The 23,422-nt window shown below is 38.9% G+C and overlaps 1 protein-coding gene and 1 non-coding gene across 2 annotated transcripts in view; both read left to right on the top strand.

Annotated features, from left to right (window-relative positions):
- LOC103184290 (protocadherin Fat 3) overlaps positions 1-23,422 on the top strand; it is a 390,074-nt gene that overhangs the window by 110,997 nt on the left and 255,655 nt on the right.
- trnap-ugg lies at positions 14,049-14,120 on the top strand. Its single transcript has one exon. It is a non-coding gene; the product is annotated as a tRNA-Pro (tRNA).

Raw genomic sequence — 23,422 nt, 5'->3', positions numbered from 1 at the left:
GCTGTAAGAATGAGATCCGCTTGCAAACCTCAGCGCTGATTGAGGTTCGAAACTGGGACCTTCACAGTATCCATTGGTCAGCCACAAACTGAATATACAATGATGAGCCATTGTGGTAGCCTCAATTATGCCCCTATTTAAAACATTGTGCAATCCTTTTATTTTATTCCCAGTTCCCTTGGTATTCCTGTATTACTCAGCAACCAGAAAACTTCACTGCTGCTTGCTTGAGCTGTGAGAGGTGTATAAACATGCCCCAATGATAAATTACACTTTGGTCTGGCTTTCCAGCCTTGTGTGACTTCCAACAACTGCAGTTGAAATCGGCAAGTTAGCAACATAGGTGATCAAGTCAGTGCTCCATCACTGAACATTGTAGCAAGTTGTTCACTAAATGCTTTGTTTGGTCCTTTTAACTTTATATTACTGTGTTAACATTTTCGGTTACATAGAGCAAGGACCGATACTGAAAATGCATTTCATGCAGAGAATATTTGATATGATTCATTGTTATGCGTCCTTTGGTTAAAATCATTCTGTGATTGAAAAACAGCCATTTGATTTAAAAAGCCAACTGACACTGCTGCCTACTAATTTATTTCAGCGGATTGTAGTCCTGCCAGTGAGCTCAGTGGACGAGAGAACAAAGGTTGGTGCTTACTATGAGGGTCACAGAGGCTGTTGCCTGCTTGAATGCTCTCGAGAGTGACAAAAATGATGTCAGACATTGGGATGTGACTGCCTTACTGCAATGGAATTTGAATTGAATGAGGAAAATTAATGTTGCATTGGATTTTCATTAACCAATTACTTTTTTTCTTCCAAAGTTGTATTTCATCAATTTAAAAAAAAGCAAGCTAAGATTAATTAGGTAATATTAACTGGAGAATATTAAGGCTATAAATAACAACATTTTCCCCTTAGAAATGACTGTGGCCTTCGGTATAAAACATAAAACTCAGCCTTTAATAGTACATATAATATATTATTATCATTATTACATTTGTATTGTGCTTTAGGTATTATACGTTTTTCAGTTGCTTGTTTCTCCCCTCCCCCTCCCCTTCCCTGATGTTTTTGTCTTTAATTTTCTCGTCTCCTACCGCATGCCTATCCAATGGAATGGTGGCCTGTTTCAAGTCTTTTGTCCATGTGAATCTAAAGCACTAAAATATTCACCATTTCTCCATGGATTGACCCATATTCTGATTCTCCCCCCTCCCTGTCCCTTTCTTTTTATCTGGCTTTTCTTGGCTCATGGTCTGCTGCAAACGGCCCAGTAAAAATGCAGCAAAACTGCCCCGTTGGAAACACAGCAGAAGAGCCCTCTTACTATCAAACCATGGCACAGATCTGTCCCCTCTCTGGAACAATACAGCACTTATACAATGGACCATCAGAAGTGGGTAGAGCAAATTCAAGGCAATGTATTCTGTTAACTTTGTAGCTGTCTTACATAATTGTCTGCTGTTTGTTTTAAGATTTCAATGAAGTGCGATTCAAATACTGCAACCAAAGCTTTTCATTGATTTGCGAGAGGAGGCTGCACAAATGATGACTAAGCTTGTAGGCTGTGCATAACTGAATTTGTATTTTTAATAAATAAAGAAAAGACCCACACTTTTCAATGCTAATTTAGTTCTGATGGTAAGGTAGCCTCGTTAACAGTAGCATGTGGTCCATTATAGGTGCACTCATTTATTTATCATTTAGATTAGGTGTCATTTGATGTCTATGGGATTTTTGCTAAGAATTGTATTTCATAATTGCTGAACGATTGATTAAACACCCGTGCTGTTCCAGAAAATAAATGTTCACGCAGCTGTGGAGAGGAGACCAAGATTCTATCTAATATATGTCTGTTCTGAGGTGGTGATGTAAGGTAAACCAAAGTAAGCTTTGCGCTTGAATCACACTTTACTTGTCACTAACGGTGTAATTAACCCATTTACTGCTGGTGCTTTATGGGAAGCATTTCCGGTTGACTAGCTTTGTACATTTACTGCTTGGGAACTGCAATGCTGCAAAATATACTATTATTGTAGTAATAAAGCTCTTCAAACGTCGGAAATTGTATTATTTCTGTAATAAGCCATATCACATTAAAAACACAAAACTGACTTTTCAATTAGTTTTCAAAATGTAATGTGCAAGAAAAATAAGCAATGGAAGGGATTGATGATATAATAATAAAAGTAATAATAATCCTTGCATTTGGTATAGTGCCTTATCACGTCAGAAGGATGCTCAGAGTGCTTTACAGGAATCGCTGTGAAATGGAGGGACTGTGTATTTGTAGGCAAACCCAGCAGCCCAAAGTCCCACAAACAGTCCTGAAACTATTGACCAATTTTACTTGGGGGATTGTTAGCCAGGACAACAGGAGAAACTCCCTTCTCTTTTTGAATAATGCCATGAGATCTTCAATGTCCACTTGAACTGGCAGACGGGACCTTGGTTTAACGTCTCATCTAAAAGATGGATAGATATGAACCTGCTGATTGATTTGGACCATGGGAGAACTGCAGCACGTAGCTTTAAAATATAAATGAACTCCTTTTTGAAAAGAAAGTAAAGTACTTGCTTGGAAAGAGAATAGTTGAAGACTGGGGTGGGACATATTTTCTGTGCTGGTCGGGCAGGGGCTGGGAAACGGATATGTTGCCAATGGAGGAGAAGAGACTGGGACTGGATTTTAGTGGTACATAAAAGTTTGTGACATCATTTTTGCTTGATTGTTTTGGGGATAGAAGAGCTTTTTAAAAAAAAACATGTATTTGACAGCACGTCGTCAAAACTATTTACTGTAACGTGTACTGACTGTGAATTTGTAAGAAAATATGGCAGCCAGTTTGGGCAGAGTAATGTCCCACAAAAAAAACATGAAGTTAATGGCCAATTTGATTTGGAAGATTGTTATCCAAGACACCAAGAGAAACTTCTTTTTTCCAAATAGTGCAAGAGATCTTTAATGTCTGCCTGCACTAGTGTCTACTGATTCAATGAATCCCAACTCTAAGAATTAGTCAGGCTTAAACTCAGAAGTCAGAATGCCACAAAGCTGATGCCTAACATCTGACTTGAGGAGGTTCTCTCGGGATGGAAATGGTTGGCTGCAGTTCTCTCAGTGAATACCAACACTTTAATCTCCAAAGTGGACCTGTCCCCAGTTCCATACACTGAAACTTTCTGGGGCTCCTCTTCCGTGAAAACGGATTTTGTGGTCACAGCAGATGGATTGTTTGAAGAAATGCTGAGTCAAAAATGTGATTCACAGTTCAATGGAAAAGACTGGAAAACAAGAGCCTGATATTCTATTAGTTACTAACTTTTTTATTACTAATGTTGCACAAGATTGGGGTGGTGAAAATATGTTTAATGTGTATAAAAATAATTGCAACTGTTGAAATATTCACAAAATCACAAGATTGGTTTTGGCCATCTGATCTCATCACTCCAAAACATCCTCCCCACTTGACACAGCATCCAGCTTGTTTTTAAATCAGCCCAGTGTCCTGGCCTCAACCACACTTCCTGCCAACCTGTTCCATTCATTAATCACCCTCAGAACTATCAATACAAATTTGTGGCAATTAAGTTCCCAATGTGTTCTGTATCCAACACCTTGGGACATCCTCCCGACATGAAAGGCGCAATACAAATATAATAATAATAATACTTGCATTTGATATAGCGCTTTTCACATCGGGAGGATGTCCCAAAGCGCTTCAAAGAACACACTGTAAAGTGAATTGACTGTATATTTGTGGGCGAACTCGGCAGCCAATTGCGCACAGCGATGTCCCACAAACAGTCGTAGATTGAAAATGACCAATTTATTATTGTTTTTGGTTTTGGAGGGATTATTATTAGGCTCTGTGTGGAGTAAGGAAACTTGCCCAAGGTTTCGCCCTCTGCCGGGAATTGAACTCAGGTCTCTCGCTTGCAAAGCGAGTGCTCTAACCACTGAGCTACAGGACTCCAATATGATTTGTTGTTGTTGAACAGTTGAACAAAATAAGCGAAAGCATCATCAGCTGGGCTCGGTCTCCAGGTCCCTGTGTGACAAGAGTCCATTGAAGCAGTAAAGGTAACAAGTGAGTTGGAGTAATAGAAACGCGAGTAGCTCCTATTTGAGCGAGGGCAAATTATTAGATCTTGCGGGGAAGCAGTTGACTATCTTCTGTGACAGAATAAGAAACATCCGCTTATAAATGCTGTATTTCTTTTATTCGAAGGGCCTGCTGGCTGTACAAATAATAAAGCTTGCTGTCTGATGGCTCAGTTGGTAAAAGGAGTAACTGCTGTACTAGGTGTACAAATCAAGAAGGTTCAAAGGTAGAGGTTCTGACGAAGGGTCGTGGACCCGAAACGTTGACTCACTTTCCTTTCTCCATAGACCTGACCTGCTGAGTGTTCCCAGTGACTTCTGTTTTTGTTTTCAGATTTCCAGCATCTGCAGTATTTTGTGTTTATTTTTAAAGGTGCTTGATGTGTGTTTTTTCCTGATCTCAGCCGGGCAAGTCATAGTGTTAAGATAACTGGCGTTGAAGTCCCCGAGTCCACGTTAAGGGAAACATTAGTCAGTGTGTAAAGAAAGACTGCAAGTCCCCACATCTGTCCCTTGCTCATTGGCCAAGGCTCATTCATAAAGAATGGCTACATCAAAGAAATACATAGGAATGCATAAGAACTGCCAACAACTTTTGAGCTGTGCTTTGCCATACATTGCTGTCTTCAGAAAAGGTTAAGAAAAGGAAAAAATAGAAGGAAAAAAGAAGGAAATAAATTATTTAAGGTATGAACAATCCCCCAAATAATGAATAATATTTTTTCACATGGGAAGCTTGGATGTATTTCACTGCTTTAACATACAAAGGAAGCATTGAAGTAGAATTGTATTGAAGATAAATCATATGGAATATTTTATTTTTATTGGACGTAAATTAGTCTTGACTAAAAAATATACCCGCACCAGCAACTAAATTGGTGGCCAAAATAGCGAGGCCTGGAGAATATTATCTGCTATAGGCATGATGTTTCTTTCTGATCTTTTTCACCGACGTGCAAATTATACAGCCATGGTTGGCAGAGCTCCAATCTAATTGTGCATTCCCTTTTTTGATATAATTATTTTGCCGGAAAAAATTGATAGATCCTGAAATGAAGGCCATTCTTCAAGCAACGAGGCAATTCTCTGAGTAAAATTATTATATTAAAATAAATCAGCTTTCCCCCTCCCTCCCTGCTCTGTGGTACCACATTTCACTATGCATTTTCTAATTGTATTAATTAAAGTGAGCATTCTGTGGGTCACATCTGGTTTTTGGTTCTTTCTATATTCAGCATACGGGTAGAATGTCCACAGGGTGTACATATTGTGGAAAAATGTTTGCAAGTGAAAGAGTTTTACATCACAATGATCAAATATAATTGTACATGTGATATTGGTGACCTGATGAAGTCATTTGCAAGATCAACAGAGATGGATATTCACCTGTGATTTCAAATATGACAGTTTCAGTAAACTCCTGATAACTCAACCCTGGCTTAACTTGTCACTACACTTAATGCTGTCAATATCCCGGCCACATTGATTTCTGTATTTATACATACGCCTAACTCACCACTCTGGATAACTTAATCACTGAGCCCTTTTCCGTTGGAGTGATGAGTTACGAGGAGTTTACTGTATAAAACATTGGAAGGACGTCTCAAAAGTCAGGAGGGCAACATAGGATTTTCTGTAAATTGCAGCGGCTATGTATTTTTCAGTTCAGATTTCAATTTTAAATGATGCAGAATTTGCATTCAAACACTGTTGCAGCACCACAGCAATGAATCCGATTTTATTGGCCTCTGGCTTATCTTGCAAGTAGTGCTTGTGAAGAGATTTAAATCCTTGCCGCTGGGTTAGACAGTACATAAACATACTGAGAAATTGTAGCATAATTACTAATCTGTGATGATTTAAAGTAATTTGGTCCTTGAATTACCCCAGAATGGCTTCTCACATTATCCTTTGTATCTGTTCAAGTCGATACAAAGTGAATCTGTTCCAAATCTAATATATTTGGAGACATCCATTTCCTTTGTAACTTCAGTAGTAAAGTGTACATGTAAGATTTACAAGTAAATGTGCCTGAGCTGTAAATTTTCTTCAGTTTTCTACTCTTTTGCCCTTGGATTTGAAGTAGCTCCACAACTCATTGAGGCTCAGTGATTGGGCTGCTGAATAACATTACGCAAGTGCTAGGCACAGAAACAGACCATTTGGCCCAACTAGTTCTTTGGATGAGATGTTGAACCAGGACTCCAATTGCTTGTTCAGGTTAATGTTAAATATCCCATGGCACTATTCAAAACAAGAAGGGAATTTCTCCTGATGTCCTGGCCAACAACCACCCAAATGGAAATTGATAATTCACTCTGTGGCTGTTTGTGGGGTACTGTTGTGTGCAATTGACTACCATGTTTGCCTACAAGACACAGCCACTACACTTTGCAGTATATCACTTTGCAGTATATCCTGTGAAGCAGTTTGGGACGTCCTCCTTACATGAGTCACTATACCAAATGCAAGGATTATTTTTATTATTTTTATTATTATTAACTAGTGCATGCCAGTGTTTATACTCCACACAAGGCCCCATCCATCCTATTCCCTTCAAGGGGGCAGGGAGTTGTCCCAAGTCCCTTGGGTGGTCCTAACTGGACAAGCAGCGGGAAAGCTTGCCAGGAAGTGCTACCAATGACAAGCTATGTGGGTTTAGCTTGGTAGACTCCAGCAGTACTTCAATGCACACTCTGGAGTCCCCAAGCCTCAGCTCTTGTCAACCTACGCCTAATAATTTCCGGAATAAAGTAAGGAGGATTCGTCCCCTGGAGGGACACATCCTGCATGATGGGTGCTATATAAATGCAAGTTGTTGTTGTTGAGAGTGCACATTCCTTTTCAACAGTCCACGTCTGAAAACTCCATGTCTAAGTGGGATGCCTGGAATTCTCAGTTTGGTTTGGTTACTCTTAAGCATGTTGTTGGGTTTCTGCATGTGACAGATCAGTGTCTTCAGCCCAATGTGGCTGGGCTGGGGGCAGACTCAGCCACTAGAATTATTTACTTTAGTGTCATTCTCCTGCTCTTTCCCCACAACAGTTATTTTGTTTTCCTAATTTTGTTTTGTGCACTTGATTCAACTGAAATAGCCCCTCCATCAAATAACATTAATTTAGTCTAAAAGTGTAACATGGTTATTCGAGTTATGATGACGTGCAAATTGCAGAAAGCAGCAGAATTAGCAGATAAGAACAGTAGGAAACCAGTCAGCTGCTGAAACCAATTCCACCTGTTTATTAGATATTGGCAAATCTCTTAATCCAATTTCACTGTCTTCTCTATACATCCTAAAACGCTTACTTCCTAAGTATCAAATCTATTTACCTTCTAAACATCCCAATTAATTCTTCCTCTGCAGCCTTCTGGGCAGTGCATTCCACATTTTCACTTTGTGTGAAGCAGTCTTCTGATCAGTTTTACTTTAATTTTAAGAGCTTGGAATTGTGTTTTTTGTGTCGAAGATGTGTTTGGCATATCCCTTGTCTAGGTTTACCACCACATTTGGCCCATTTTGTACAGCAAGCCATGTGTGTGGCACTAATCTTGTACAGTGCTTGAACATGCAATAAAAAAAATGCTAAGGGAATTGTTTTGGTGGGGCAGTATGTGTGCATAATATGGAAATCTTAATCTGACTTGAAGGAAATCACTAATGAATGCCAAGCCCTGGTCAAATAATTCTGTACCTCCTGCTGTAGCTTTCTCTTGAGAAAGGGATTAATGGAATCACTTCTTCTGCTCTGTCGTATCAAGGCAGACCAGCCAATTATCCAAGTTGCATCTATGCATGAGAATTCTGAATACATCAGAAGCAGTAATGGTATGTGCATTTGGGTCGCTCTACTGACTTTCACTATCAAAACAAGCACTCTACTGGAGAATCACGTTACAGCTTGTCAGCTTCAAATTATTATTGGTCATCCAAGCTGATGAATGTGACACTTGTTAGGTTGGCAAAGCTTTCTATCACATATGTGCTTTATTAGTAGCTATGAAGGCCACCCTTTTTGCAGATCCATCCGTTGGTTAGAAGCCAACTATACAAATTGCTTTGCGGAGGTACACGTCAACTGTATGGTAATTGCAAATTTAAAGACTTTAATGAGAAGCTTTGTGACATTTACAGTCCACATTAGCATTTAATCTTTTTTTAAATAAATTGATTAATGCTTACTAAATCTTTCCTTTAGATTTCTAGTCCTAGTTGCAAATTACACTGCTTCTGGGCAGTTCTAACCATATTAGTGAGTGGCTATCAAGTTGTATTCCTTTGCATCGCTTTCAAACTCTCCAAGTAAATTATATACCAAGTAGATATAAGTTCAAAAAATGAGCAATGAGTAGACAAGCTGGAGCTCTTCATTCGGGACAGAAGACAGGTGGGCCCCATAGAGGTGTGTAAAATTTCAAGTGGGATTGAAAAAATAAACCCAGATCAATACTTTGGAACAAGATAATAGAACAAGAAGATAATAATAATAATAATCCTTGCATTTGATATAGCACCTTATACCTTTGAGATGTCTCAAAGTGCTTCACAGGATATACTGTAAAGTGAATTGACTATATTTTGTGGGCGAAACTCAGCAGTCAATTGCGCACAGCAGTGTCGTGGATTGAGTGACCAAATTATTATTGATTTTTTTTGAGGGATTATTATCCCCAGAAAAGTGATCTATGAATCGACTAATAACCAGGTTCCTACATTGCTAGATAAACAGGTGTGTGAAGTAAGGAAACTTGCCCAACATTTCGCCCTGCCGGGAATCAAATCCAGGTCTTTCGCTTGTGAGGCGAGTGCTCTATAAGATATAGGCTTAGAGTTGCAATTTCTGGACAGACACCAGGAAGTTTTTCCTTGCTCAGGGTAATTGAGGACAAGACCATTTGCCAGGAAAGATGGTTGAGTCCAGGACACGAGTATGAAAGTAATGCATCTGTGTGTATATGCATGTGTGTATGTGTGCGTGTTTTTGAACACATACTGATGCAGGTTTCATTGACGCTTGAATGAGATACCAGAGGGAGTTCACAGGTTGTGGAATTATACCCAGATCGCCAGCCCAGATGGAAAAAAACAGTCAAATGCCTTCAGGACGGCAGGGAGATATGAAAATCAGAGAAGGAAAAAAATAGGACCAGTGATTCTTCAGAGTTCAAGATTATTTTCACTTGTTAAGATTTTCCTCATGTACTAGAGCAGCTGTTTGCCAAGTGAGTGGAGCTTAAGCTCCATGTAAATACTAGAAAATAATTCCAAACATATTTTGATTGACTTCAATAATAACATTCACTTGTATAGCATTATACAATATAATTCCTTCAAAAACATAATTCTTTCAAAAAAAATTGGTCACTCAATCCACGACTGTTTGTGGGACACTGGCAATTGGCTGGTGCGTTTCGCCCACAAAATAAACCGTCAATTCACTTTACAGTACATTCTGTCAAGCGTTTTGAGACATCTCAAAAACATGATAAAGTGCTATATCAAATGCAAGGATTATTATTATTATTTTCCACTTAGGATGAATGTCTTGAACAGCTGTACACAAAATGATAAAATAATAATACATTTGATTTAATGCCTTTCACATGGTCCAAAGGACAGCACTTCTAACAATGCAGCACAGCCCCAGTCTACTTTGGTCCGTATGAGTTCAGAAGTCCACAGCCTTCTGACTCAGAGATGAGAGTCAGCCTGGCACATAGGGTGATCACTGAACAAAAAAGGGGAATTGGAAGATGTTGACCAAAAGATTACTTTGACTTGAAGAAACGTGAACAGGATCATGTATTAAATACCAGAAGCAATGAACAACACACATTGTAACATGCTTCTTTATAGGGCAAATTTTGTTGTAACGCAGTTGCAGTGAATTCCCTATTCACCATGCATGTGAACAGCTGGTACGCTTGCTTCCTGAATGCGTGTCATCTTTCATGCTAAAATGGTCAACTTCCAGATTATCAGGTTCCTGTTGATGTCACTTCCTTTACTGTACGTCCAGAAGCACAAAGTGGTATCAGTGGCAACCTAATGTCCTGGAAGTTGGCCATTTTGCTTCCTGTACTNAAAAAAAGACCGACTTCTGGTTTATCAGGACACCACCAATGTCACTTTTCACATGTGTGGAAGTGATGATGGTTATAGGATTTTATGAATCCCAATCACCGTGTTACAATGGGTTACCCCTGCACTATGTGTGAGATACAACAGCTTGCATTTATATAATGCCCTCCACACAGGGTAGCGTCTCAGAGCGCTTGATAGATAAATACACAGATATTTAAGACATGGCTGCTTTAAAGGTTTGCAGGCACTTGTTTTCTCTGAAGCATGTAGCCTGTGCACATGCAAATATGTTATGTACTAGCGCCTGGAAAGCATGCTCAGAGTTTTTGAGTGGATCAGAGCGCTGAGTGTGTATGACTTGTTTAACCTAGCTGAACACACAAGGAATCAATCTACTTGCTAGTGAGAGAGTGTGAAGACTCAAGTAGACTCCCTTAAATAAAGTAAATAGATAGCAGCTAAACCTATGCTATTCCAACATTGAATCACCTGATGGATCCAGGTAGAAGCATAATGCCTAAATTGGAATCTGGTTTGACTGTCAGTTCCTTGGATGTGATGATACATTTCTGTAGGTACGAATGAAGTTCAGCACAAGATACCTGTTGCAGCACAATGAGGTGTCCTGCAATGTGAAAGCGACACATTAATGTAAATTGCATTGTTGAACTGTAAGTTGAAGAACTGAAGATGCTTGTTATTTTTTGTCCCCCACCAGCCAATTCCCCATTGAATTGGATGAATACAGTACAGGTCTGTGCATGTTCATGTTCTCAGATATATCTGCTGCTTAAGTCAGAAACAACAAGTCACAAGTAGCAAAATGTAATGTTTGCCTGGAAGCAAAATGCATTATTTTGTTCTAGAATCCTTTCTGTTTGCAGTAATGTTTAATAATGCTGAAGGGAGATTATCTCTCACTCCTGTTTTTTTTTAAAAACTATTTTTAAGTTTTTTAAATACAACAGATTTCAGGGGGAAAAAAGGTTGTAAGTGTATTTATTATAACGCATTTCACATCTGGGGATGCCTTCAAGCTTTTCACAGGATAGATTGAAAAGAGTAGTGACTACATATTTTGTAGGCATTTCATTTGTAAGAGGAGGATATTTATATAAAGATTCTCCCAGAGGGCAAGGAGCTTTTCTGCGAAGGTTGTTGAACTGAATGACAGAACTCTATCAGTGGGCAGCAAAGTTGTGGAGAATACACAAGCTGTTGATAGTGAGGAGTGGCAATAAAAGCTTGTGGATTGGCACTTTTCTACCTTGCTACATTTTTGCCCTACAGCAATGTTATTAATTCACGCATAAAATATAAGTCAATTCACTTTACAGTATATTCTGTGAAGCGCTTTGAGACGTCTCGAAGACTGATGAGACGCTATATCAAATGCAGAGATTATTATTATATTATAACTGAAGATGTGAACTGAAAACCTTAACCAGGGTCTAATGTATACTAATTAATGAAAGTAACAATTTATCCTCTTACAATGTTGTACAGGGTGATCCTGTAATAATGATTCAGTAAAAATAACAACAAAATTACATTTATATAGCGCCTTTCACGTCGGGAGCACGTCCCAAGGTGCTGGACAGACAGAGTTTCGGACCCGAGCTGAGGGTCGGGATGGGGGAGGGTGGAGGGCATGTGGGGAAGCAGGGAGATCAAAGTTGAAGAGGAGGGTCTTGAGGTGGGTCTTGAAGGTGGCAAGGCAAGGGGCGAGGTGGAGGGACTGCAGGATGGTGTTCCAGAGGGTGAGTGCAGAGTGGTGGAAGGCCCACCCGCCGATAGTGGGGTGAGCGAGTTGGGGGATGTGAAACAGGCCAGAGCCCGCTGAGCAGAGGGAACGAGCGGGATGGTAGGGGGTTAGGAGGTTGGAGAGGCAGGGGGGAGCAAGACCATGGAGGACTTTGAAGGTGAAGGCCAGGATCTTGAACTGTATCCTCTGTGTGATGGGAAGCCAGTGGAGTTGGGCAAGGATGGGGGTGATAGGGTTATGGAGCCTAGTGGGGGAGAGGACATGGTGTGCAGAGTTCTGGATGATCTGCAGCCTGTGGAGGGAAGAGTTGGGGAGGCCAACAAGCAGTGAGTTTGCGTAGTCGAGCCTCGATGTAATGAAGGTATGTATGAGGTTTCGGCGGCTGCAGTGTGAGACAGTGTCAGAACCGGGCGACGTTGTGGAGGTGGGGGAAGGCAGAGCGGGTCAATGTCACAGATGTGGGGTAGAAAGATAGTTGAGGGTCAAACAAGACCCCAAGGTTCTGGACTGGCTTAGCAAGGTTGAGTGTGCAACCATGGATGGTGATACTGTCAGTGCCTGAGGTGAGGTCATTTTTGGAATGGATAGAAATGAGTAGACAGTTTTAACATGATTTGTTGTTCTTGATGGACCTATTAAAATGGTCTACACAACAATAATAAATAATAATCCTTGCATTTGATATAGTGCTTTTTCATATCTTCTAGATGTCTCAAAGCACTTGACAGAATATACTGTAACGTGAATTGACTGTATATTTGTGAGCGAAATGTGTCAGCCACAGCAGTTTCCCACAGACAGTGGATTGAAGTGACCAATTTATTATTTTTTTTTCTTGAGGGATTATTATCAGGCGGGTGGAGTAAGGAAACTTGCCCAAGGTTTTGCCCTGCGGGAATCAAACCCAGGATTTTTGTTTGTGAGGCGAGTGCTCTAACCGCTGAGCTACAGGACTTTCATAGACCTGAAAGAAAGCAAACACTCCAGTCACTGTGAATTTCTGTTCATCTTTGCTTGCAGTGAATTGGTAACTACCTGTCTTTCAAGTTAACTATTATGTGAAGGATGATACGGTCAACAAAGAGAGCATTGCTTTTAGGAACAAAAGAAAATATTGCAATACAATTTTCACTTATGTAAAGCCTATCTATCACATTAGGAGGACGTCCTTCCACAGGTGGCTGGACTGGGGTGTGGTTGGAAGGGAGAGTCCGGACCAGTAGATTAAAGTCCTGTCAGAGGCAAATCTTGAGGCAGGCTTTGAAAGTGGGGAAGGAGGGGCGAGTTGGAGGGACTCCAGGATGGAATTCTAGAGAGATTTTGGACCACATCTACTCAATATAACTGAGAGTTGAAAAAGGGTGAGGGGAGATTAGGTTAACATATTCAACAATCCTTGGTAAAAGTTAATAATAATAATCTTTGCATTTGATATAGCACCTTGTAGTGAGTTGACTAGATTTTGTGGGCAAATGCAATAAGGATGCACATTTGATTGCTGTTCAAATAAAATAAACTGGATCGCTGTTAATGCAAAGTACCAAATCAGCAGGACTTCTCCACTAAATAAATCCAAGAACCACCATGTTTCTGACCTGTATATGCAAAGATTGATAGAACAGTGTATTCTGAAATTGTTTACCACCAGCATATTGCACCTTTGTTTTTAACACATTACGTAAAAAAAAAGACAATACCTAATGCATTGCAACAGCTTTCACTTAGGGAACAACTGGACTCTTTGCCCAAGGGTAATAGTAGATTAACACTTGTACTTGCAATGCACTGCAGTCAGTCAAAAGTAGTGAGGATGTTTCACAACAAATTTCTTAAATGTAGCTGTCAAATAGGAAAACCAGACTCATTGATGCATAAACGTGAATAGTGCAGTGTTCTATTGAGAATAGGGCTTGCATTAATATAATCAGCTGCTCCTAAGAGCAATTACGCAGCTGTCAGGAGCACCTTGATAGATGGGAAGTACAGACTTGTGATGATATAATTTGCAGTTCGCCACTTGCTTCTTTGTAACGTTTTATGCAATCGTTTGTCAAGAGCACAAATGAAATCTCTACTTTATTTTATAATGGAGTCCTGTAGCTCAGTGGTTAGAGCACTCGCTTTGGAAGCGAGAGACCTGGTTTCGATTTCCAGCAGGGTGAAACCTTGGGCAAGTTTCCTTACTCCACACGCCTGCTAATAATCCCTCAAGAAAATAAAACAATAATAAATTGGTCACTTCAAAAACCATGACTGTTTGTGGGACACTGCTGTGCGTAATTGGCTGCAGCGTTTCGCCCACAAATATACAGGCAATTCACTTCACAGTCTATTCTGTGAAGCGCTTTGAGACGTCTAGAAGTCGTGAAAAGCACTATATCAAATGCAAGGATTTTATTATTATTAATTAAAATCCAAGTCCGGATCATTTTGTGACAAATCATGCACGGGTGGAGGAGGGTGCGGCTAAAAAACACTACACTGCAAAATACTATGTGGTTGTCGCTGGATTTGAAAAGAGAAGGTAGTTTCTCCCCATGTGTCTGCAATAATTGGTAGCTCACAGTTTTAAAGTGCTGTGAAATTAGAAAATCTTACTAAACATCGAATGTTGGCATAACCTCTTGCTACTCTGCCCTGTTTACTCCCTGTGGTTACCAAAACAGAAATGTCAGCTCACTGTGGCCATAATGCTGTTGGGGAAAATCTAATTCCAGTCATGGTTGTATTTCTTGATCTAATTTGCAAGGCAGCAAAAAGAAAAAATCATAAAAGTCATACAAATTCTTTGTGGTATTGTAATATTTTCACAAATAGCCTTCATCTGGCATTATTATCTGGTATGTTTTGTTTCCTTCAAGAATATATCAAGCATTAAAATATTAATAATGTCCTTGCATTTTCATTCCTTCAAGTCATCTGTTTTACTCAAGCTATAATTCAAAAGAAAAACAAGTTGCAATACACTTGGTTTATAGGTTTTATTTCATTTTTTTCTAATTTTAAAATTATGTTTTCTGTGAAAAACTCTTGCTACTATAAGAAAAACATTCTTGCTACTATAGGATTTTCGTTCTGTTTATGGCATCCTTGTTCTTGCAGCTAATGTTCTGATTTAAGTGTAATCTGTTTTCATCTCCTATTGCTGTTCTGAAGATTTCCACATATCTGAACCTGTATCTCAACAATAATTTGCACTTAAATAACAATTTCCACATAGAGAGAACATCTCAAAGTGCTTTACATAGGCTGAGTGGGAGTCTGAGTTGGGAGATAGGAGTGGGCGGAGATAGTTGAAGTCACAGTCAAAGAGAGAGCTCTTTAGAAGGGTTTTGACTGTCAGGAGGGAAGGGGTGAAGGTTTTGGTATGACACAATGTAGGAAATAATTCCAGAGGCCAGGGTCAATGTGGCTGACAGCTTACCCACCAATGGTGAGGTGAAGCGGGTAGGGAGCATGAAACAAGCCAGAGTTGAAGGAGTAGAGGAAGTGGCTGGGGAAATAGGGTCATACAACATCACTGAGACAGTGTGGAGGCATTCAAAGATAAGTATGAGGATCATCAAGGGGATAGGGAGCCATTGGAGGCCAAGTGATAGACTCGTGGACTCTGATGCAGGAGGGAATGTGGGCTATGGAATCCTGTTTCAGCTGGAAATTGTGGGAGGTGGAGCTGGGAGACTGGTGAGCAGCATTTTCGAAAAGTTGAGTCTGAAGGTGAAAAAGTATAGAGCTTGGCCTACCTAACACCTATAAAATAAAGTCACTGCACTTTAAATTAAATCCTATCAAGCACTTTGATACTTCCCCCTGATGTGAAAACCACTATAACAAATGTAAGTTTTAAAAAAACTGTTTTGGAGTTAGCCTGATTATTTCAGTGGATCTATAATGTTGATCAGCAGGGGATCCTGAAGAAGTAAGCTTTTGTCAATTTGGATTGAATGAACGAAACAAGTGTCAAATCATGTTAAGTGCATGCAAACAAACATCAATAGTCCAATGCTCAGCAGACACTTTGGTAATGGATTTGGGCCAGTAATATATGTTTTATGTAAGAAATAATGTTGGTGAGGCAGGTAATTGGGTCTCTGCATTTCCAATTTACAGTGCACAAGTACACATTGGGCACAATGCCAATGTTTGGTGGGTATTTTCTATTATTTTTAAATTTGTGACTGGAATATTGCAGCTTGAGGAGATAAATTTTAAATAAACGTTTAATAAATGCACAAATAGCAATTCTCTCCACACCTTCTCTGCACCCCCTCCCCCCCACCACCACCACTACCCTCTGGTATGATAGATATCCTCTTATTGTTAAATAGTAAACGTGATAAATTCATGAAATTAAAATCAATCTAATCCCTTGTGTAAACCAGAATCAGCCCTTTAAAAGTAATCTAATGATAACACATCATTTACAACCACTGAGAATTTGTCTCTAATGTGTTTTCTAATGCACTTCATGTATTTACATTGAAAACTGAGATATTTTAAAACCTTGTGGAATCAGGGATATTGTGTACTGGTTTGAAAAATTATAATATACACTTTATGAAAGGCAGTCAGTCATGAGCTAAGTGATTATATTTGTGCTTTTGGTTAATTTATGGGCACGGCTTCTCATTTTACAGAAATAAGCTTTGCTATAATTAATTTCCACTCTTTCAAATTCATGCCTTTATCACATTTGTTACTTTCAGCTCACACAAGGACTGAAGTATATATTTTTGGTTTACACAAATTGATCCTTGAGAGCTGGTGCTCGTTTCAGGACAATTTTGCTGCAGTAAAACTGTTAATGAGAAACACAATCCTGCCAATGTGCATTCAAGCGGTTTGCATTATTTGTGGCGAGGTTATGCATGCAAATTTATAGTACATTATGGTTTTATTTTAATAATTCAGGACTGGATTTAAAAAATGAATGAGACATTGGGGTGGTTTTTCGTTTGACTGCACTCTGTATTTGAGACATCACTGTATTTTATCTTAATGATAATAATAATAATCCTTGCATTTGTTGTTGTGCCTTATCACCTTGCCAATTTCTGAGATTGGATTAAACATTATGTCTAAACAAAAAAAAATTAACTCAGCTATGTTATTTGACAGATGTATGCTACTTCTGTGAAGTACCATAGCTGTGTGAGCCTAGAATATTTAAGTAATATACAGTCCACAAATATACAGTCAATTCGCTTTACAGCATATTCTGTGAAACACTTTGAGATGTCTTGAAGACATGAAAAGCGCTATATCAAATGCAAGGATTATTATTATTATAATGGATTATGATTGTCAAATAAACACTTTATACCTTCACTGGAAGTGACCACAGTGTTATCCTATTGCTTTAGTTATCCCACTGCCCATCAAATACAGAATAAAAGAATAATATCCAGAACAAACACTATCATATGTATACAACTTTGAGGAACAAAATGCGAAGAGCTTCTATGATCAGTCTTCGTTTTCTTTTAAATTGACAATCATAGATTAAAGAGCACAATAGACTGCTATCAATACTCATCTAAAAAGCACAGAAGCCATAACTAGTGGACAGCACAGTGGACAGTTCAGAAATAATAGGCTGAATCTTATGAACCTATCTTTGTGGAGGAATTAAATAGTAGATTTAATATTCTTTGATTTGGGAAAGACATTTGACAAAGAGCAATGTTTGAAGGGTAAAGACAAAGTTGTTAGCTTGATTGACAACCGCCTTATCAAAGATAGGGGCATGTGGTAGAAATTCTCCATCAGAAGAGTGGATACAGCATTTGGACCGGGGAAAGCAACAACTAATTCTCTAAAGACAGCCCCAATCAGCTGGTGCTGTGGAGTGAATGTGATAGTATGGAGTGTTCTGTAAGGCACAAATCTGAGCTGATGGTGAGCAAAGCCAAGAAATGGAAAACTGATCGGTTAGAGTTGGAAGTCATTGTTTGCTCTCTGAAACTCATCCGTTTCTCTTCATAATTCTAAGCACCTTGACTTGTGCGAATGAGGAATTTGTGTTTTTCCCATTTCAGGAAAAGCTGTGCTCACCTTTTCCTGAGGAGTCTCTTCTCAGTTTTACCACAGCCTGCGAGTAATGGTTTTTCTTTGGTGAAGTGTTTTATTAGGAGGATTCAAACCTGGGTTACAGATTTAAGATTATTGTTGAAGGAATTAAAGGGGATGTCAGAAAAAACATTTACACACAAGAGAGCAGTTGGAATATGAAGTTCTCTGCAATAAATTGTTATTGAAGTGTAGTCCATAAATTATTTTAACACAAAATTAGATGTTTGAAGAAGAATAATAATAAAGGGTTGGGAGAGTGATACCGACCGGTTAGCTAGTGTGTGGAAAGACACCAGTGAGGACTTCATGGGCTGAATGACTTGTTTCTGTGCTGTAATATTCTGTGTTCTGGTAAATAAAAATCCAAAGTGGAGTTAAAATAAAAGCTTCAGCATTTTCACAAAACACCCATTGATCCAATGATTTAATAATTCCCCCATCCTACCTGCCCACCATCTGCAGGTAGGCTTTCAGCTTTTCTGCCTCCACTCTCTGGAAGTCCATCCTGGAATTCCTCCGAGTCACTCCCTCCCTCGCTTCATTTAAGGTCTTTGTCAATAGCTACTTCCAATAACTACCTAGAATCCTTTCGGTCATCTTTCTCCTCCCCACCCCCTCGGTTCCCACCCCCAAGCCAGTATCGTCAAGTGCCTTGAGATGTGAAAGGTGCTATCTAAATGTAAATTTGTATTATATTGTAGTAATCGCTTATTTGTGTGTAATTTTCTCCCACAGCCATTTGTACAGTCCCTGTACTAATGCTCTCCCCATAAAATAATGTAATTCATCCTCTGATCATTAATTCTTTTGTGTACGTGTATTGGGTACCTATTCTCCAGAAAAAAAACGTGTCTGCTTATGAAAAATGACTTGTGTCACATTGATGCGAGGTCACTCCCCAGGTGAAGAAGCTGCTGGCAATGAACGGGGAATATTATGTCAGAGCTGAACCCTCATAATGGGCATCTGATACTGGTGGTGCTAAATTTCAGACAAATGAGCTCTTTTAACAGAATAGGTTACAGGGACAAAGGTTTCAGACAATGCAGTGCCTTGTATATATTACAATGTGTTTTAGCAATCATGTGGCTCCCAGGAGGTCAGAGTGTGGCTTTCACAGTGGTGATAAGCCAACAGAAGCACTTGACCTGCAGCTTCATAGCAGCATTCCCAGCTGCATGGCAAACATATAAGAATGATTGGTACAAACCAATGCTGTGAGTAATTTTTTTCATATAAAAAATTGAAGCGTGCTGACTCACCCTAATAAACCTAGAAAGATCAGATTTATAATATTAATGAATGGAAATGATCAGCCCTGCAATGTCCTTTGATATCAATAAGTGTACCTTATTGATAGTTTGTCTGGGTCTGTTTTAGTAATTTCAGATTCAGCTCTTGTTGGATAATATACTTTATAATTAATGTGGACATGGAACAGTCCGTCTGGTAATCATTTGATCCCTAATATACTACGACTAATATCAAAAGGCCATGATGAATATTCCAGTTTTACATTTAACTTCAGTATGATCTGATGTCAAAACATAAATAGTCATAAAAGATCTTGTAAATGTCCTTTGAGATCATTTGCCCCTTTCCTCAACCTTCAGACATCATGGGATTACTTTCAATCATGATTATCACCAGGATGATTGAAGAATGTAACATTACAGCTTTTGTTAAGTGGGCTTGGAGCTCATACACATAAATGTAGATTGCAGGAAGTAAATATGCCATTATCCTATAAATAAAACAAAATGGTTCAGGTGAGGTTCATAAACACAAACACAAATGCCATTAACACTCAGTCTGTTGACTCCATCCTGCAAATACATTACAGTTTTAAATTCCTTCTCTTCTATCTGTTTTGTACTGAGTCTTTTAAATGTATATTTTATGAAGTGCAGACCTTTTATTGAAGCCATTAATGTTGATGGTCTTGCCTTTTTCAACAGTGGTCCAATACTGAAGACATGTGTAGTCATTTATAGTTTAGTTAATAATAATAATAATAATAATCCTTGCATTTGATATAGCGCTTTTCACGTCGGGAGGACGTCCCAAAGCGCTTCACAGAACACACTGTAAAGTGAATTGACTGTATATTTGTGGGCGAACGCGGCAGCCAATTGCGCACAGCAATGTCCCACAAACAGTCGTAGATTGAAAATGACCCAATTTTTTTTTATTATTGTTTTTTGGTTTTTTTGGAGGGATTATTATTATCTTGTTGATACTCGTCAACAAGGTGATGTCTCACCACTGTAATCATAGACAGACTGCAGACATGGTTGGGAAGAGAGACTGCAGACATGGATGCAGTGGGCATGGAGAGAAGGAATAACATGACCAAATCCAGTGGCAGCCGGTTTCATAGCCAAGACCAATAATTTATATTTTGAAATAGACTGAGAACAGGAGAACTGTCTGCAATTGTTGTAGGCCTAGAAGCTTTCTTGCTTAAAAGCAGATATTTGAAAAGGTTAATTAAGTTAGTTAAGTATAATGTGGTTACTGTGTTGGTGATATAAATATCCTTTAGTCCTCAGGAATGATGAGAGGGTGGAAGATATTTAGTATGTTTCGATGAATAATGTGTAAATGTATTTGTGACAGACTGAGAGGTGGATGTTTATAGAAGATCACTGTGATACCATTGTTTCTGCATAAACCACAGCAGAATAAGTTGAATTGAAGTCATTTTATTTAATGTGCATGGAGAAAAACAGTGACCAAGAGTGAGCTTTAAGGGCATGAGTCACTCTCAGTGCACAGATGGCTGCTCTTTCCCAACCAGAAACATTTAGAATAAAAAATATAAATTGTAGAGAAAAAAGAAGCATTTCCAGCTATAGTGCTTTCTGGGTCAAGGAATGAGAATGTGATTTCACGTCAAATAATCTACCTCCTCCTACCCCACACCAGAAAGAAAATCATCCAGACCATCATAAAGAGGTGGCAGTGAATGTTAGCTTCTTTCATATACGGAGGGAGGAAGGGAAATATGTAAAGTGGTTTGTCCTGGATCACTTGTGCACACCTCTGAGTAATTATAATGTGTTTTGCCAAAATCCTTCGGAGCAGACTGGCTGCTTTGCCTCTCAGCGGAAGATGGTTCATAGCAGGAGGACTGCTGAAAGATAGTTTGTATTCTAAATTGTATGTCATTATCGTCAATTACTACTCGGAAGAGGCAATATCAGTAAGTAAGAGAAAAAGAGCTACAAGTAGTTTGGCACAGCAAGAATTTAATGGGAATGAATATTGAGAGCGGCTTATACCCGTAGGAATGGGCAGGATGTGATTCTGAATTGGCAATGGTAGATACCTATTCCTGATGCAGGTCTCCTTCCTGCCGGAAGCAGTTCAGAACTAGAAAATATGTATTGAGTCCAGATCTCGGGAGGCATATGACCCTTTACTATTGTGAATAGTAATTTCTATATGTGTGTAATTTTTGAAGTTTTCCCCTTTAAGAATTCAGCATCTGAATGCATGTCTTCGCTTACTTTGACTACCCTCTGTTTCTATGGTTGCAGTGTTGGTTTGTTTGTGGTTGCCTTTATTTAAAGCAACATTATGCGAGTAGACAATGGATATAATAGAGTCAGCTAACAGGAAATAATATACCTGAGGCTCTATGTGGGCACAAATTCATTTTGGCTTAAGTGCATTCCAGCCAATAACAAACTATGAACTTCAAATGAAGAATCTTATCTAATTTTTCACGCAATACGTATTTTGTCAAAAGTTCAGCATTACTGTTCAAGCTGTAACTTTTTCATTTAAATTAAAAGGTTGTCCCAGTAAATACATTATTGAATATATGGAAATAAAATCCAGTCAATTTACGTTTGATTTTTTTGGTGCATATAACATGCTGGCAAAATAAAACTGAAACTCAAGATACATTTTTTTACACACTCTACTATCCTGATTTGTTTAGTTAGTTTTCCACAAAATGATGTTTCCACTACAGCTATACTATTACAATAGTAACCCTTGCATTTGATATAGTGCCTTATCACATTGTCACAGGATTTTACTGTAAAGTTTTGTGGCTATATAATTGTAGACAGATGTGGCAGCCAATTCACACATTGCATTGTCCCACAAACAGCCATGAAGTGATTGGCAAGGTAGGATTTTTTTAAAGGTGGGGAGCAGAAAGCTTCCTTTATATGAGGTTTTTCCAATTGATAGTATTCTGGAAGTGCCTGAAGTCTAAGGGTTGAGGAATAGATGAATGATGCAGAATGATGAGATCTTTTAGGGCTCTGTATGTTTGACCTCAGAAGAAAATTATATGTTGCACGTTGGAATACTTGATATTGTGCAACTTACTAGATATAAAAGTGCTATTCAGCCCAATGTGAAAGCCAAGAATATTCAAACTGTACACCGAATATTTCAGTGCATAGCCACAGAGATTTGTGGCTAATATGATTGGCAATTTGAGGCAGACACATTTGCAAATGCTCTTGATAGATATCCGATGTCAGAAAAATCAATTCCGTTGCCTTTACTGAGCCTTTGAACCTGGAGAGGGAGGGAAGAAATAGACCACAGGATATCAATTGAATTGTCAGTGACTCTACCACCCCCACTATTAAGTTCTTCAAAGGATAACATCTCTATCAAGAGGAGGGAGCACCCTGCAGCAAACTGCTAAAATATTAATACACCCACAGTATAGTCTGATTCCTATATGAAAAAATAAAGCTAAATCACTTGATGGTGAAAGTGATCCAGTGCGAACTGAACACAAAATGATCAGCAATGTTATCTGATGAGTTTACACTCCTTAAATAACATTCTATAGTGCATGTTGCATGTACAATAATAGCTTGGATATTAGATCTGAGTTTCTAAAAGCATAACAAAACTACTTCACTTATTAAAAATATGAAATATAGGGTAACGGGACCAAAGGATTACAACACAACTGTGTTGCGGTGATGCAGGCTTATTAGCATGTTTAGTTATTCATCTATAGTAGTGGCTCATGCTACAGAATGTGAGTCCTATGAGTAAGGATCTACTTGCAAATGGTGTTCCCCCTCTGGCAATGAACATGCTGTTTAAACAGAAGCAGGACTATCCCTTTTGAGGTGGTACTGTCCCTACCACAATTCTAATCATAACTGCAGTTAATTTCACTTTGTTACAGATTGGACATTTATTGCTGAATCAAATAGATTATTCACAGGTCAGTTGAGGGTGACCCGCGCAACTTCATTGATTCATTTGCCTTTGTATTGCACTTAGTGGTATGTTTACTCATTGAGCCGTATAGGAGTGCACTGCTTAATACCGCTTAGGAAAGGTGGTGCTGAAATTCTGTGAGAATACTGAAATACTGTATATTGAATTTGCAGCGAGGTTAATT

The sequence above is a fragment of the Callorhinchus milii genome, unplaced genomic scaffold (genome assembly GCF_018977255.1).
Source record: "Callorhinchus milii isolate IMCB2004 unplaced genomic scaffold, IMCB_Cmil_1.0 Scaffold4, whole genome shotgun sequence".
Classification (NCBI taxonomy): Eukaryota; Metazoa; Chordata; class Chondrichthyes; order Chimaeriformes; family Callorhinchidae; genus Callorhinchus; species Callorhinchus milii.
This window is presented reverse-complemented; position numbering and strand designations above follow the sequence as displayed.